Source organism: Mustelus asterias, unplaced genomic scaffold, assembly GCF_964213995.1.
Source record: "Mustelus asterias unplaced genomic scaffold, sMusAst1.hap1.1 HAP1_SCAFFOLD_76, whole genome shotgun sequence".
In the NCBI taxonomy this organism is placed as follows: Eukaryota; Metazoa; Chordata; class Chondrichthyes; order Carcharhiniformes; family Triakidae; genus Mustelus; species Mustelus asterias.
Window position 1 is genome coordinate 1,236,821 of NW_027590135.1, and position 14,899 is coordinate 1,251,719.

A 14,899-nucleotide genomic window follows, 5' to 3' on the forward strand; every position below is an offset into this window, starting at 1 on the left:
CTCAGTCTTAGGATACGGGGAACACCATTTAGGAATGAGATGAGGGGAAATTTCTTCACTCAGAGGGTGGTGAACCTATGGAATTCTCGGCCAAAGAAGCTGTGAAGACCAAGTCACTGCATAGGTTCAAGAAGGAGAGAGAGATTGTTTTTAGATTTTAATGGCATCAAGGGGTATTGGGAAAAACAGAATATGGAATTGAGATAGAGGATCAGCCATGATCACATTGAATGATGGAACAGACACGAAGGGCTGAATGGCCGACTCCTCTTCCCAGTTTCTGTTTTCAAGTTCTGATGAAAGGTCACAAACCTGAAAAACTAACTCTGTTTCTCTCTCGAAACAGATGCTGCCCAATCGGCTGAGCTTTCTTTTCTGCTTTTATTGCAGATTTCCAGTGTCTGAACAGAACCCAACCAGAGTCAGCACCTTCAGGAGAGAGAGAGAGGAACCAGTGAGTGTCGAACTGAACCCAGCCAGAGTCAGCACCTTCAGGAGAGAGAGAGAGGAACCAGTGAGTGTAGAACTGAACCCAGCCAGAGTCAGCACTTTCAAGGGATAGAGAGGTAACTAATCTAAACCCTGTATTCAAAAACAGAGGTAGAGAGGAAAGAGGGAACCAATGACCAGTCAGCCGAACGTCAGTCGTAGGGCAGCTGCTCGAGCCCATTACCAAGCGTTTGGAAAGCAGTGTTATGATCAGATAAAGTCAGCATGGATTTACAAAAGGGAAATCATGCTTGATAAAACTACTGGAATTCTTCGAGGATGTAACTAGTTGAGTTGACCAGGAAGAACCGGTGGATGTTGTTTCTTTAGAATTTCAGAAGACTTTCGACAGGGTCGCTCACAATGTTTTTAATTGTTAAAGGTTACAGTTTGTTTGTTAGTAGGTTTACATTAACACTGCAATGAAGTTATTGTGAAAATCCCCTCGTCGCCATACTCCGGCGGCTGTTCAGGTAGACTGAGGGAGAATTTAGCATGACCAATGCACCGAACCAGCACGTCTTTCAGACTGTGGGAGGAACTGGAGTACCCAGAGGAAACACACACAGACACGGAGGGAACGTGCAGACTCCACACAGACAGTGACCCAAGCCGGGAATCGAACCTGGGTCCTTGGCGCTGTGAGACAGCAGTAGTAACCATTGTGCCGCCCCTCTACTATGTAAAGGTAAAGTACATGGGATTGTGGGTAGCGTCTTGAGATGGATAGAAAGCTGATTAACAGACAGGAAGTAAAAACATGGCATAAATGGGTCTTTTTCCAATTGGAAGGCAGTGATTAGTGGAGGACCGCAGGGATCAGCGCTAGGACCCCAACTGTTCATATTATATATGAATGATTTGGACGTGGGAACTAAATGTATTATCTCCAAATATGGAGATGATACAATATTGGGTGGGAGGGTGAGCTGTGAGGGGCATGCAGAGATCCTTCAGCGCGATTTGGACAGGCTGAGTGTGTGGGCATCTGCATGGCAGATGTAGTAGAATGTGGATAAATATGCGGTGACCACTTCATTATTCACTTCAGTAGCAAAAATAGGAAGGCAGATTATTATTTGAATGGGTGTAAATTGATGAAGGTGGATACTCAGCGAGACCTCGGTGTCCTTGTGCATCAGTCAGTACAATCAAGTCTTAATGCATAAGACTTTGGTTAGGCCACATTTGGAGTATTGTGTACAATTCTGGTCGCCACACTTCCAGAAGAATGTTGATACATTGGAAAGGGTGCAGAAGAGATTTTCCAGGATGTTGCCTGGTTTGGAGGATTATGGACTATGAAGAAGGTTGAACAAACGTGGATTGTTTTCTTTGGAGCATCAGAGGACGAGGGGGGACCTGAGAGAGGTTTACAAGATTATGACAGGGTTGGATAGAGTGGATTGTCAGAGTCTTTTTCCCAGGGTCGAGCGGTCAATAACTCGAGACAAAGGTGAGAGGGAAAGTTTAAAAGAAATGTAAGGAGCAAGTTTTTCAGACAGAGAGTGGTGAATGCCTGGAACGTGCTGTCAGAGGAAGTAGTGGAAGCAGATTCTGTAACAACGTTCAAGAGGCATCTGGATAGATACATGAATCAGCAGGGAACAGAGGGATATGGACCACATCGAGGCAAGAAAATATTAGATGAGAGAGGTGTAATAAGTCTGCGGAGGCAGAAGTTCCTTCATCAAAATGCCCTTATTTACACCTCTAACAGCAGTACACCGAGTGCTTACAGTTAGCAGTCTACCTCCAGGGGTGTTAGAGGAATTGACACTCCCAGTTTAGTACAAGGCAAAGACTCACTGATTGGCCCATCAATTGGATCCTTATTCAGGGAGTTCATTCTCCAATCGGCCAACCTCAATGGCCTGATTGAAGTCATTACAAGAGGCATCTGCGTCGGCACAGACTTGGGGGGTGAGAGGGCCTGTTCCTGTGCTGTACTCTTCTTTGTTCAGTCCCTGAAAGTAAGTGCATAGGTACACAGACAAAAAGACGGCAAATGGTACGTTGGCCTTGAGAGGGAGAGGATTTGTGTCGAAGAATAGGGATGTTTTACTGCAGTTGTATAGGGCAATGATGAGGCCACACCTGGAGTATTGTGTGCAGTTTTGGTGTCCTTATCTGAGGAAGGATGTCCTTGCTACAGGGGGAGTGCAGCGAAGGTTCCCCAGGTTGCTTCCTGGGATGGCAAGTGTCATATGAAGAAAGATGAAGTTAGTTAGGATTATGTTCACTGGAGTTTAGAAGATTGAGAGGGGTCTCATAGGAACTTATAAAATTCTAACAGGACGAGAAAGGGTAGATTCAGGAAGAATGTTACCGATATCCTTTGTGTAAGGATAAAGGGTAAATTTTTAAGACCGAGGTGAGGAGAAATTTCTCCACCAGAGAGTGGTGAATCTGTGGAAATCACTCATGCAGAAAATAGCTGAGGCCAAAATGTGTGATGTCAAGAAGGAATTAAATGTAGCTCTTGGGGCTGAAGGGATTAAGGGATATGGGTGGAAGGTGGGATCAGGAAAGAGAATTTGATCAGCGATGATCATAATGAATGGTAGAGCAGGCTCAATGGGCCGAATGGCCTACTCTTGCTTCTATTCGCTGTTTAAAGAAAACAAAGAAAAGTGCAGCGCAAGAACAGACCCTTCGGCCCTCCAAGCCTGTATCGAAATGATGCCCGAACTAGACTTAAAAAACCTGACTTAGTCCGTATCTCTCTGTTCCCTCCCTATTCATGGACCAATCCAGATGTCTCTTACATGTTGTTCATGTGCCTGCTTCCACCACCTCCTGTGGCAGCATGTTCCATGCATCCACCACTCCGCATGAAAAATCGCCCCCACACATCTCCCTTAAACTTTCCCCCTCCCACCTTGAACATGTGCCCCTTGTAATTGACACTTCCACCCTGGGAGAAAGCCTCTGATTATCCACCCTGTCTGTGCCTCTCACAATTTTGTACACCTCTATCAGGTCTCCCCTCAGCCTCTGTCTTTTCAGTCAAAACAATCCGCATTTATTCAACCTCTCCTCAGAGTCAACACCCTCAAGACCAGGCAACATTTTTCTATGTATGAGAGAAAGGAACCAGAATTTGTGGAACGAGCATTAAAACGCGAGAAGTCCCGGGTTCAAATCCCGGACGAGCCCAGTAGGGTTTCTTTTGCTCATTGTTCCACTGGAGCAAGCAGAGAGGGAGTGATTTGTGGCAGGAGTGCTGGTGAGAGATTTATTTAATTATTTATTTTGTTAGTTAGTGTGTTTTTTGGCCTTTATTTTGAGTACTATTATTCTTTTCTTAATTTTAAACTGAAAATCGGAAGTGGGCTGCTAAGGAGTCTGGGAAGGGTTTTTTAAGCGCGCAAAGTACAAAAGGTAGGCTGCAGTATGCAGCGGGCAGCGTCGGGAGCGGTCAGGGGAGTGATTGGGAAGCAGAGTGTGAGCTATAAGCGCTTTGGCTCACAGGGCTTCGGGGGCCAGGGCGAGCAGGGGTGAGTTTTAATTCTTATTTACTTTTCTGTGTACCTTGGTATAAAGGGTCAAATATGAGTGTGAAGCCAGCGTGTTGTTCCCAGTGTCGGATTTGGGAGGTCCTGGAGGCACCTGGCCTCCCGGACATCCACATCTGTGAGGGGTGTGTCGAGCTGTGGTTCCTGAGGGACCGTGTTAGGGAGCTGGAACTGCAGCTCGAGGATCTTAGGCTGTTAAGGGAGAATGAGGAGGTGATAGACAAGAGCTATCATCAGGTGGTCACACCAGGGCCACGGGTGGAGGCCAAGTGGGTGACGGCCAGGAAGGGTAAAGCTCGGGTGATTGAGAGCACCCCGGTGGATGTGCCCCTACACAACAAGTACTCCTGCCTGAGTACTGCTGGGGGGGACAGCCCGCCTGGGGGAAGCAGCAGTGGCCGTGTCTTCGGAGTGGAGTCCAGCCCTGGAACTCAGAGGGCTAAGGAAAAGAGGAGGAAGGCGGTGTTAATCGGGGACTCAACAGTAAGGGGGTCAGACAGGCGTTTTTGCGGAGGCAGGCGGGAGTCTCGGATGGTGGTTTGCCTCCTGGGGCCGGGATCCAGGATGTCGCTGGTCGACTCCCAGAAATCCTGAGGGGGAAGGGAGAGGAGCCAGAGGTAGCGGTACATGTTGGTACCGCTGATGTGGGAAGGAAGGGGGAAGGGGGTCATGAAAAGAGAGTATAGGGAATTAGGGAGACAGCTGAGAAGGAGGAAAGCAAAGGTAGTAATCTCAGGATTGCTGCCTGTGCCACGGGAAGGTGAGGGCAGGAATGGAGTGAGGTGGAGGATGAATGTGTGGCTGAGGGACTGGTGCAGGGGGCAGGGATTAAGGTTCCTGGACCATTGGAACCTCTTTAGGGGCAGGTGTGACCTGTACACACAAAACGGGTGGCACTTGAATCCCAGGGGGACCAATATCCTGTTGGGAAGGTTGGTTAAGGCTACTGGGGAGAGTTTAAACTAGATAGGTTGGGGGGAGAGGATTGAGACAAGGTGACTGGGAGCGAGGAAGTTAGCTCGCAAACAGAGAAGGGTTATGGACGGTGCAAGAGGGAGGATGGACGGGGGATAGAGAAGGGGAGAGCTCAGACCAAAGGATTGAGATGTGTTTACTTTAATGCCAGGAGTATAGTGAATAAAGGGGATGAGCTCAGAGCGTGGATCGATGCCTGGAAGTGTGATGTGGAGGGCCATTACGGAGACTTGGATGTCTCGGGGACAGGACTGGATACTCCAGGTGCCGGGATTCAGATGTTTCAGGAAGGACAGGGAGGGAGGCAAGAGAGGGGGTGGAGTGGCACTGCTGATCAGGGATAGTGTCACAGCTGCAGAGAAGGTGTATGCTGTGGAGGGATTGTCTACAGAGTCTCTGTGGGTGGAGGTTCGGAGTGGGACGGGGTCGATCACTTTGCTGGGAGTTTTCTATAGGCCGCCCAATTGTAACAGGGAGGTGGAGGAGCCCGACAGGGAAACAGATCCTGGAGAGTTGCAATAATAGCAGAGTTGTTGTGATGGGAGACTTTAATTTCCCAAACATACATTGGAATATCCTGAGGGTAAGGGGATTGAATGGGGAAGAGTTCGTTAGGTGTGTTCAGGAGGGTTTCCTGACACAGCATGTGGACAATCCGACAAGAGGAGAGGCTGTACTTGATCTGATACTGACCAATGAACCTGGACAGGTGTCAGATCTGTCAGTGGGAGAGCATCTTGGGGATAGCGATTATAACTCTATCTCCTTTATGCTTGCATTGGAAAAAGAGAGGATCAGGCAAGCTAGGAAAGCGTTTATATGGAGTAAGGGGGAATATGAAGACATAAGTTCAAAGACTATTTCCTCGGGTGGATGGAGCTATTACAAGGGGGCATAACTATAGGGTTCGTGGTGGGAGATACAGGACGGATATCAGAGGTAGGTTCTTTACGCAGAGAGTGGTTGGGGTGTGGAATGGACTGCCTGCAGTGATAGTGGAGTCAGACACTTTAGGAACATTTAAGCGGTTATTGGATAGGCACATGGAGCACACCAGGATGATAGGGAGTGGGATAGCTTGATCTTGGTTTCAGATAAAGCTCGGCACAACATCGTGGGCCGAAGGGCCTGTTCTGTGCTGTACTGTTCTATGTTCTATAAGGCAGCAAATACGTGGAGTAAATTGAAAGGAGGTATTCTCGGGGAAATGTACTGAAGAGAGGTGGCAGTTTTTCAAGGAATGTCTGTCTAGAGTTCTACAGGACAACGTTCCGAGCAGACAGGGAGGAGTTTGTAGGTTAAAGGAACCGTGGTGCACGAAAGCTATGCGGGACAGAGTCGAGAAGAAAAGGAAAGCGTACAAAAGGTTCAGAGAGCTTGGCGAAGATAGGGATTTAGAAGAGTATATGGCTTGTAGGAAGGGACTAAAGAAGGAAATTAGGAGAGCCAGAAGGGGTCACGAGAAGGCCTTGGCAGGTAGGATTAAGGAAAACCCTAAGGCGTTCTCTACAAATATGTGAAGAGTAAAAGGATGAGACGTGAAGGAATAGGGCCTATAAATGGTGAAGGTGGGAAAATCTGTACGGAACCAGTAGAAATGGGGGAGGTGCTTCCTGAGTATTTTGCATCGGTTTTCACAGAGGAGACGGACCTGGGTGGATGTACTGCGGGCTTGCGGTGGACTGAAAAGATTGAGTATGTGGGCTTTAACAAAAAGATTCTATGATCTATGATCTAAGGTTGTGCTGGAATCTTTGAATGGCATCAAGATAGTTAAGTCGCCGGGTCCGGATGGGATGTACCCCAGGTTACTGTGGGAGACGAGGGAAGAGATTGCAGAGCCTTTGGCGATGATCTTTGCGTCGTCGATGGAGACGGGAGAGGTGCCGGAGGATTGCGGATGTGGTTCCTATTTTCAAGAAGAGGAATAGGGATAGCCCAGGAAATTACCGACCGGTGATTCTAACCTCAGTGGTCGGTAAGCTGATGGAGAAGATCCTGAGGGACAAGATTTATGAGCATTTAGAGAGGTTTAGTATGCTCAAGACTACTCAGCATGGCTTTGTCAAAGGCAGATCGTGCCTTACGAGCCTGGTGGAGTTCTTCAAAAATGTGACTAAACACATTGACGAAGGGAAAGCGGCAGATGTGGTTTATATGGATTTTAGCAAGGCGTTCGATAAGGTCCCCCATGCAAGGCTTCTAAAAAAGTGAGAGGGCATGGCATCCAAGGGGCTGCTGCCCTGTGGATCCAGAACTGGCTTGCCCAAAGGAGGCAGAGAGTGTGTATAGATGGGTCTTTTTCGAAATGGAGGTCGGTCACCAGTGGTGTGCCCCAGGGATCTGTTCTGGGACCCTTGCTGTTTGTCATTTTCATAAATGACCTGGATGAGGAAGTGGAGGGATGGGTTGGTAAGTTTGCCGACGACACGAAGGTTGGTGGGGTTGTGGATAGTCTGGAGAGATGTCAGAAGTTACAGAGGGACATTGATAGGATGCAAGACTGGGCGGACAAGTGGCAGATTGACTTCAACCCAGATAAATGCGTAGTGGTCCATTTTGGCAGGTCAAATGGGATGAAGGAGTACAATATAAAGGGAAAGACTCTTAGTACTGTAGAGGATCAGAAGGACCTTGGGGTCCGGGTCCATAGGGCTCTAAAATCAGCCCCGCAGGTGGAGGAGGTGGTTAAGAAGGCGTATGGTGTGCTGGCCTTTATCAATTGGGGGATTGAGTTTAGGAGTCCGGGGTTAATGATGCAGCTATATAAGACCCTCTTGGAGTACTGTGCTCAGTTCTGGTCGCCTCATTGCAGGAAGGATGTGGAAAAGATTGAAAGGGTGCAGAGGAGATTTACAAGGATGTTGCCTGGATTGAGTGGCATGCCTTATGAGGATAGGCTGAGGGAGCTCGGTCTTTTCTCCTTGGAGAGACGTAGGATGAGAGGAGACCTAACAGAGGTATATAAGATGTTGAGAGGCATAGATCGGGTGGACTCTCAGAGGCTTTTTCCCAGGGTGGAAATGGCTGCTACGAGAGGACACAGGTTTAAGGTACAGGGGAAATGTTCGGGGGAAGTTTTTCACACAGAGGGTGGTGGGCGAGTGGAATCGGCTGCCGTCAGTGGTGGTGGAGGCAAACTCAATAGGGTATTTTAAGAGACTCCTGGATGAGTACATGGGACTTAATAGGATGGAGGGTTATAGATATGCCTAAAAGGTAGGGATATGTTCGACACAACTTGTGGGGCCGAAGGGCCTGTTTTGTGCTGTAGTTTTTCTATGTTTCTATGAATCCACCCAGAGACATCACCTTCAGGGGAGGAGCGAGAGGGACCAGTGAGTGTAGAACTGAACCCAGTCAGAGTCAGCACCTTCAGGGGAAATACATGAATGAGAATAGGTGGAGCAGATGACTGCATGGCTGGAGAGATTATATAGCAGGGAGGCTTTTAGATTCTTGGGGCATTGGGACCATCTCTGGCTGAGCTGGGACCTGTACAAGTTGGACAGATTACATCTGAACAGGAATGGGACCACCATCCTCACGGGGAGCTTTGTTCGTGCTGTTGGGATGGATTTAAACTAAATTGGCAAGGGATGGATCCTGACAGGTAGTGATAGAATCTTCAGGTTTGAAAAGTGGTCAGGGACAGGAGGGAGTGACTGCAGCTGAGGCAGATAAGGGGACTCAGAGGGCAGCTATGGCAGCCTCTGCAACTGTCCAATAACTTTGAGCATCTTTCAGCTTTGGATGAGAGTGGGGGCTGCAGGGTGAATGAGCTGACTGACCTTGGCACTGTGGTACAGGATGCCATTCAAGTGAGGGAAGCGCATTAGAATGAGTGGACACTATAGTGAGGGGAAGTGACATTGTTCTCTGCAGCAAGGAGCGAGAATCCAAGTGGCTGTGTTGCCTGCCTGGGATGGGTGGCAGGATTCAGGACAACTGCTCCTGGCTGGAGAGGGACTTGCAGTGGGAGGAGGAAAGTCCCTTTGCCGTGGTCCACATGGCAACCAATCATTCAGGTTGAATGAGGGAAGAGGTTCTGCATGGAGAGTTTGAGGAGCTCGGCACTAAATTAAACAACAGAACCTCCGAAGTTATAATCACTGGATAATTGCCTGCACCTTATGCAAATTGACAAAGGATACATCAAATTAGAGAGATGATTTCGTGGTTGAAAGACTGATGTGGGAGAAGTGGGTTTCGGTTCGTGGGCACTGGTATCAATACTGGGGAAAGGGGGAGCTGTACAGTTGGGACGGCCTACATCTGAACCATGCTGGGGCCAGTGTTCTTGCAAACTGCATAATTAGGTAAGAGCTTTAATCAAAAAGGGGCAAGGGGAATGGTGTGGTGGTTCTGGGGAGGGATATGTAGGCTAACTAAGCAAGAAGATATGGCAGCATTGCAAGACAGCTCTTTTGGTAATGATGCCCAGAGTGTGACAGGAAGGGACACTGTGTACATACAGCAAAAGAAAATAGCTGAAAATAGAGGCAAAGGGAAGAAAAATGGGAAAAGGGCAAAATTAATGACACTTTATGTAAATGAAAGTTGTAATTTGGCACAAATTGTACAGTAAACCAATAAACAAATGACACAAAATGAGCTAAAATCTTCTTGCCATGACAGAGATTACAAGGAGGTCAAAGCTGGTGACAATATATTCAGAGGTATGTGACTTTGTTTAAGGACAGGCAGGAAGGAAAGTGTGTTGGGGGAGCTTTGTTAATATGAGATGGAATAAGGACAACAGCAAGAAATGATCTTGGGTCAGAAAACGTAGAATCGATATGGGTGAAGGAAAAAATAACAAGGGGAAGAAGACACTGATGGGAGTAGTCTATCGGCCCCTGGCAGTAGATATACTGAAGGGTGGGGAATGAATCAGGAGATAACGAGGATATGAAGGAAAAGGCAGGACATTAATCATGGCTGACTTTAATCTTCCTGTGGATTCAGACAATCAAGTTTGCAGAGGTAGCCATGAGGAAGAATTCAGAGTGCATTCGGCACAGTTTCCATGAAGAATATTTTGTGGATCCGAGCAGAAACCAGGCAAGTTTGAATATTGTAATGTGTAATGAGACAGCTTTCATAAAGAGTCAGAGTAAAAGCTCTGCTAGGAAACAGTGACCTTAACATGGTGGAGTTCAGCATTCAGTTTTGAGTACAAACTTGCGTCAGAAGCAACTGTGCTCAACTTAAATATGGGTAATTACAAAAGAATGAGAACAGAGTTGGCTGGACTGCAAAAGATGATTAGCAGAAAAGACGATCGATCAGCAATGACATACGTTATGAAAATAGTTTTTGACTCACAACAAAGATATATACCAGTGATGAACAAGGATTCTGAAAGGGAATAAATCAACCATGGTTAACCGAGGAAGTTAAGATTGCATTAAACTGAAAGAAGAACATAGGATGTTTCATATATTCGTGATAAGACAGAGCATTGGGGAAGTTTCTGAAACCAACAAATGATTACCAAAAAAATACTAACGTGGGAGAAGATGAACGACAAACGTAAATGAACAAGTAATATAAAAAGAATCAGAAAGAGTTTCTTTAAATATATAACAAGAGAGAGGCTAAAGTGAACATAAGCTCCTGAGAGATTGAGACAGGGAATTAAAAGTGGGGAACCATAAAGTGGCAGAGGAGTGAAATAAATAGTCTGTGTCAGGACGAAGCTGCTGCGTTCAGGTCACAGACTCCTCTAGAGGCCTCCGTTCAAATTCCAGTCCTGACATTGATTAAGGGTGGCAGTGGCAGGAAATCATTGCAGGTGATATTTTGCATATAGCCAGAAAGAAAAGATCAGAACAGGGTAAATGCAGTCTTACCCAGCTAAACTATCCCTCCTTATCCTTCTCAACCTGTCCACACCTTTGACATGGTTGACTGCACTATCCTGCTCCAATACCTTCCCACTGTCAGGTCAGTGTGCACAGCAGATGAAGATGTTAATGTACCTGACATCCTCGGAAAACTAATGATGGATGAAGGGCTGGGCCTCAGTAAACGAGTGTAGAGAAGGCTGGAGTTCTCAATCATCTGCACCTCAAGCGGCAGCTCCTCCATCTCAATGTGTGTGGTGAGATCAGGCCATTCTGCTCAGTCAGGAACACCCAGACTGACGATAAGAGAGAAAGAGGGTGTAATTAGAACCAAACAAGAAGGGAGATTCAGTTAGAGGAACCAAGCCCCACCCCCAAAACAGAGCACAGGATGATCCCAGGATCTAACCGTGGCCTCTGCAAAGTGAGTTGCTCTGACCCCGAATGGCACTGAGCCCCACACATAGAGCACAGGAAGATCCCAGTCTCTGTGCTGATTGGCCTGACTCCAGGGAGTTTGCAGTGCCGCCACTGCTGAGACTGGGGAACTGCAGCGTGACATGTTTACAGTGATGCGCGATATAACACACGAGAGGCTGGATGTACTCGGGAAATAAAGGCTTTTATTGCCAACAATAACAGAGCTACTATATACAGTATACGATCCCAGACTAAAGGGTCACCAGGCAGAGCAGTGACCTTTATACCTCTCCCAGGGGGCGGAGCCAACTGGGGGGTACCATAGGACTATATTAACAGGTAGAACAGCCCAACCCTAACCCCAACAGTAACATATCTACAGACTCATAGTACTGGCCAGACCATGGCTCAGCACTACCTGGTGGGAACCAACAATGGTTCACCACACACAGGAAGCTGCCATTGGAAACCCTGAGCTGCGGATTTCTAAAATCCTACAGCGCAGAAGGCGGTCATTCGGCCCATCGAGTCTGCACCAACCACAATCCCACCCAGGTCCTATCTCCATAACCCCATGCATTTACCCGAGCTGGTCTCCCGGACACTCAGGGGCAATTTAGCACGGCCAATCCACCGAACCCACACATCTTTGAACTGTGGGAGGAAACCGGAGGAAACCCACGGGGAGAACGTGCAGACTCTGCATAGTCAGTGACCCAAGCCGTAATCGAACTAGGGTCCCTAACCACGGTGCCGCCCTATTCACAGCCGGGCAGGACGGGATTCCCGCTGCCGAAACCCTTCCCCCATCCGGAGCCCCGCCGCGGGCTCAGGATCCGGACCCCGGGACTGAAGCCACTGGCGGGACATTTGCTGCCGCTCCGCGCGGTGTCTGATGGGCCTGTGACCGGCAGCTGGGAAAACCAATCGGAAACTGACGCATCGCGGTTATCCAATGGCCGCTCTGCGCCCACTGAGTGACAGCTACCTTATCCAATCCGTGAGCTCCATAGTCAGAAGTTCGCGACCATTGAAAATGACGCTCCAATTGTACCCAATCGGAGACCGCGTTGCTAACAACACACGCCCCCAATGTGATTGACATCTTCTCGAGCCAATCGTAACGCACTGTCCAATCGGAATGTGCCGCTCGTGCGCGACTCGTGCAGCGTAACTCCCAGCCCAGCGTCATTGCGTCATTCAATTCGATCCGGAGCTGAAACCAATGAGAAATCAAAGAACTGGTGGCCGAAATAATCCTTAAAGTGGAACCGCTCACAGAATTATGGTTGTACAATTATAATTCTTTGAAGGCAGTGAAAGCGGCAAAATGACTGCGGAAAGTCAGAGGATGCAAAAGCTGAACACCGCGGGACAGCAAGGAGGAAATAAATGAAGGGAACAGGTGACAAAAAAGAACTGGGAGGAAGGCAAGCAAGAAGCAGCGGTGTTTAGAGAGGGAATTCCAGAGCTGCGACCCAGAGAGCTGAAAGTGCGACCATCACTGATGGAGTGAACCAAGATGTGGAGATGCCGGCGTTGGACTGGGGTGAACACAGTAAGCAGTCTTACAACACCAGGTTAAAGTCCAACAGGTTTATTTGGTAGCAAATACCATAAGCTTTCAGAGCACTGCTCCTTCGTCAGATCTGACGAAGGAGCAGTGCTCCGAAAGCTTATGGTATTTGCTACCAAATCAACCTGTTGGACTTTAACCTGGTTTTTGTGAGACTTCTTACGGAGTGAACCAAATCAGGGATGCTCACGAGGGCAGGATCAGAGGAGCTCAGATATCTCAGAGGATTGTTAGGCTGGAGGTGATGAAAGGGAGGAAGAGCTGAGGACATGGAGGGTTTTGGAAACACGGATAAGAATATTAAAATTGAGACATTGTTGAACCACGGGTCAGTGTTTGTCACTGAGCACTGGGTTGATGCATCAACGGTATTTGGAGCAAATTCAGATTTAATGATGAGAACTCAATTTGCAGCTTTCTGGACACAACAGCACAATAAATCGCATCAGAAGTGGACCACTTGGCCCCTCAAGCCTGCTGCTCCATGCAATAGGATTATGTTTTAGATTCCCAAACCACAGAATCTTTACAAAGCAGTAACAGCCCATTTGGCCTATCAAGTCTACACTCCCGTATTGAAAATTGCACGCTGTCCAATACCACTCTCCCGCCTCATAGCCCCAGAGACCCGGGTTTGGTCCTGGCCTTTGCTGACTGTGCAGATTATGCACATTCTTCCCCATGAGTTTACTCTGGGTGCTCTGGTTCGCATCCATGGTTCAAAGATGTGCAGGTTAGGTGTATTGGCCATGTTAAATGTTCCTTTAATTTCCAAAGATGTGTACATTAGGCACTGAATCGTTGCAATTTTTACACTTTGAAATTTTCTCCTCGTTCTTGATGAACTCATGACTGGAACATGAAAATCTCTATCAATGAATCCCTACATTGCAAAAGATGGCCAGTCGGCCCATTGAGTCTGCACTGATTCTCTGACCTGTCCACATGACCTCACATATTTACCCTGTTAATCCTCCTAATCTAAACATACTGGGAGACATAAGGGTAAATTTAGCATGGTAAATCCACTTACCCTATCAATGGAGTGTGGGGGGAAACCAGAGCACCCGGAGGAAAGGCATGTGGACACAGAGAAAATGTGGAAAATACGTAAGTCACTCAAGGCCTGAATTGAACCCGGGTCCCTGTCATTCTGCAGCAGCAGTGCGAAAGCCACCCTTCTTTCTCTTCCAAAAGACCATAAGGCATAAGAACAGAATGAGGCCACTCAGCCCATTAAAACTGCTCTGCCATTTTTCTCATTCCCATTCTCTTGTCTTTTCCCCATAACCCCTGATCCACTTATTCATCAAGAATCTATCCATCTCTGTCTTAGAAACACTCATTGACCTGGCCTCCACAGCCTTTTGCAGCAAAGATTTCCACAGATTTGCCACTCTCTGGCTGAAGAAATTCCTCCTCCTCTGTTTTAAAGGATCGTCCCTTTAGTCTGACGTTGTGCCCTCTGGTTCTAGTTTTTCCTACAAGTGGAAAAATCCTCACTGTGTCCTCTCTATCCAGGCCTCGCAATGTCCTCTAAGCTTCAATAAGATCCCACTCATCCTTGTAAATTCCAACGAGTACAGACCTAGAGTCCTCAACCATTCTTCATGCAACAAGCTCTTCATTCCATGGATCATTCTTGTGAACCTCCTCTGGACCTTTTCCAAGGCCAGCACATCCTTCCTTAGATAAGGGACCCAAACTGCTCACAATACTCCAAATGGGGTCTGACCAGAGCCTTTGCCAGCCTCAGAAGTACATCCGTGCTCTTGTATTCTGACCCTCTCGACATTGCATTTCCCTTCCTAACTGCCGAATGAACCTGCACGTTTGCCTCAAGAGAATCTTGAACAAGGACTCCCAAGTCCGTTTATGCTTCTGAGTTCCTAAGCATTTCACAATTTAGAAAATAATCTACGCCTCCATTCCTCCTTCCAAACTGCATAACCTCACACTTTTCCACATTGTATTCCATCTGCCACTTCTCTGCCCACTCTCCCAGCCTATACAAATCCTTCGGCAGCACACCTGCTTCCTCAATGCTACCTGTCCCTCTACAGGTCCTCCCA

General features: G+C 47.6%; 1 long non-coding RNA gene across 10 annotated transcripts in view; it reads right to left on the minus strand.

The window, feature by feature from the left end:
* The window catches only part of LOC144483592 (uncharacterized), a 31,500-nt gene extending 19,337 nt beyond the window's left edge, over positions 1 to 12,163 (minus strand). For 2 of the 10 annotated variants that reach the window (XR_013496026.1, XR_013496020.1), the window contains exons 1-2: positions 11,998 to 12,139; positions 10,967 to 11,127 (exon numbers count right to left, since the gene is read on the minus strand). This is a non-coding gene — a long non-coding RNA (uncharacterized LOC144483592). Of the gene's footprint in view, positions 1 to 312; positions 490 to 10,966; positions 11,128 to 11,835 lie in introns of those variants that run through there. The other 8 variants (XR_013496025.1, XR_013496018.1, XR_013496024.1 and 5 more) reach the window with 5 other exon arrangements.
* Between the last annotated feature and the right edge of the window lie 2,736 nt (positions 12,164 to 14,899).